Source organism: Eptesicus fuscus, chromosome 1 (assembly GCF_027574615.1).
Source record: "Eptesicus fuscus isolate TK198812 chromosome 1, DD_ASM_mEF_20220401, whole genome shotgun sequence".
NCBI lineage: Eukaryota > Metazoa > Chordata > Mammalia > Chiroptera > Vespertilionidae > Eptesicus > Eptesicus fuscus.
In genome coordinates, this window is record NC_072473.1 from 64,035,784 (window position 1) to 64,038,943 (window position 3,160).

The 3,160-nt window shown below is 38.6% G+C and overlaps 1 pseudogene; it reads left to right on the forward strand.

Moving 5' to 3' along the window:
- The first annotated feature begins 1,552 nt into the window (after positions 1-1,552).
- Positions 1,553-2,800, forward strand: LOC103296797 (opioid growth factor receptor-like protein 1; annotated as a pseudogene).
- Positions 2,801-3,160: the final 360 nt, after the last annotated feature.

Sequence of the window (3,160 nt, forward strand, 5' to 3'; positions counted from 1 at the left end):
TACAGAGAGGAAGGGAGAGGGATAGAGAGCTAGAAACATCGATGAGAGAGAAACTACGATCAGCTGCCTCCTGCACACCCACTACTGGGGCTGTGCCTGAAACCAAGGTACATGCCCTTGACCAGAATCAAACCTGGGACCCTTCAGTCCGCAGGCCAACGCTCTATCCACTGAGCCAAACCAGTTAGGGCAAAATTTGTAGTCTTTAAAACATATTTTTATTGAATGTAAGTTATATGAAAGATTAAACATCTTTTTTCAAAGCAGAGGAGAACCCTCACTGTGTGGAGCAGAAGGGTGCCATCTAGGTAATACATTGATATATTAGTATTGTAAGCATGTAATATTTTTTAAAAAGCTGAACATTGAGATGGAATTTAATTTAGAAAATAGTAAAACTCCTAATTTATGTAATAAATTAAATTTTCTATAAATTGTATTTTTTTGTTCCCCCAATCCATTAGATGTCTCACTTGCTCATTCCACAATCTGAGTACTCTTAAAAATATATGGTAAATTTTCCCAATTGTCTGCTGTGAAAATAGGCCTGAAGTTTAGACAGGATTCTATAATTTATGTTAATGATTGCTATAATCCTTTTTAGTGATACATAGCTTTCAAGCATACCTGCTTATAGCCAAGAGTCCAAGTCCAAGTTATGAATAAATGTTTTCCACCTCTATAAATAAGTCCTGGCCAAAAGTCCATCCTCATACTATGTTAGGGGGCACTTATGTGATGATATTTGGGGTGATATAGTTGGTTGCCTGGGCTGATAAAAACCCCTTAATATCTATTACTTAGGATGTTTTACTGGTCACTATTGACATTGAAAGGCAATAACTGATAGGTGTTAATTCCCTTCCATTTACACTTTTATATAATCTGCAACATTCCTTCTTACATGCAGAAGTGTGTAAAAGGAGGACTTCTGTAAATAATCCTGTCAATTTTGCTAGCTTTAGTCCTTGCCATAAAACTATATAATTCATTGGTCTGTAAAAGAGCTATAATATAAAATATATTAAAATATCTATATAAATGCAAATACAACAAAAATACAATTGATTTTTATGGATTTTAAGTCTTAAATATAAGTAAAAGCTCCATAGACTACTAGACACAGTCTGATAAAATGTCAAAATGGTTCCCTAAGGGAAATCAGAATGATGTTGCAGAATACCATTTTTAACAGCCCCCACTGTTCTTTGATACTCCCTGATTTGCTTGGGGGAAGGGTTGTCACAGAAGTGCTAAAAAGACTCCTAAGAAATAAAACCATAAGAAGATAACCCTTAAAGGAAAAAGACACATGATGGCTGTCTCCAAAACTTTTCTGCTGAAATTCACATTTGTAATTCCATTTATATAGTCACATGAACACACAGGACTTCAAACTGATCCATTAAAATCCTAATAACAGTTTTATTTGAAAAAGTAAATAGCAGAGTGTGCCTGTCTGCTACTCGCCACTCTGAGGCAGTTTGGCCCTGGGTGCCCAGTGCCCTTGCCAAGGCCATGCCCGGGCCACGTGCCTGCCCCAGCCTCTTCAATGGGAAGCGTGCTCAGCAGGGTTAGCGTCTGCAAGCCCACCACCTTGGAGAACTGCGAGTCCACACAGCAGATGAAGTCAGGAGCCAGAGCAGCTGAGGCCCCAGGACAAGGACGAGGAGGCAGTGTGCACTGAGCAGGGTACTGATTCCACTGAAGCAACTGCTAAACCAGAGATGTTTTTACGCTGTGAGGGATTTGTGCAAATGCCCACACTATACTCAAACTTCAAAGATATCCAATAGCAAAATGACTTGAGTAATCCTCGCTCTTATAAGAATAAAATTCCATTTAAGGCAGATGGTGTTTACACCGAATAAGTTTTAAATAAGTGGAGAGAGGATTATGAAAAACTGGAGCACAACCACACTTACAGTTCAATGGCTTTCCCCCCAGAGAGAACAAGGCTTGAACTTTTATGCTAAAGAACTAACTGCAGATGAAATTGAGGAATTCAAAAAATCAAAATAAACAATTAGAAGATTCCTACTTGCTTATTAAATTATGTTAAAATTTGGGGGGGGGGGCGGGGGGCTGATTGATAAAACTAGGAATTTTGCTGGGTCTGTTAACTGGCAAGAAAGATTTCAGCATCTGAATGAATCCCAGCACAACTATTTAAAAAGAATCACCCATATCTTAAAAGCCTTGGTGAACTTCGATATGAACGTTATAAATCTTCTTGTGTAAAATGTATTCTTCATGAAGCTCTTGTGGAAAATACTATTCCCAGCATTAAACAGAGCACTCTGGAGTATTTTGTTTGAAAAATTAGAGGCAGAAGGGAAAGGAGGAAGTTCCTACCAGAAACATTACAGGCCTTCAGAGGGTTTTATCTGGGGATCGCCTAGGAAAGAAGAGTCAGAAGGAAACAAAGCACAGAAAATGCCCCCACCTCCCACCTCTGGTCCTAACAATCAAACTTCCACGCATGAAAAATATAAGGGCTCGAAAACTTCCTCCTCGGCTGCTCATGTAAAGAGCAAAATAGCTGGAGGAAAAAAGGTGGCACTTAGAGAGCCTGGAGAAGACACAGCCCAGCCGGGCGCAGAGCCCAGCAGTGAAGCCGCCAGGCCAGGGAACACAGAAGGACAGTAATGCCGAAAATTCCAACTCTCAACCAGAAAACATCCCACAGAGAAAAAGGAGAGAACATCTCCTCCTGAAAAAGATGAAGAAGGTGAACATAACAACAGACTGTGAAAATCCTAGAAATACAGGTTCCTAGGATGATGTAGTATCAGAATGAATTGCCAGAAACCCATAAGCCAGTTTAGGTGGGAGGAGAACACTACTGTACAGTTTATCCTAAAGGACAGAGGTCACAGTTCACATTTTAGCCATCTGTCTGTGATTTATGTTGTAAGCATTTTTATTTTATTTTGGATGACAATAAGTTTAATAAGATGTTTTAAGATAAAACCCAATAAATAAATTTATTCTGCAAATAAATAAATAAATAAATATCAACTACCACCCAGTATTTATAGTTTACTGTAAGATCAACATCTTTGGAGAAAACTAATCAGCTAATAGCCATCACTACTACCTAGGTAGATGATTTATTTTGCCATATAGAGAGAAAGATTTGAGTAATATTTCTAGCCCT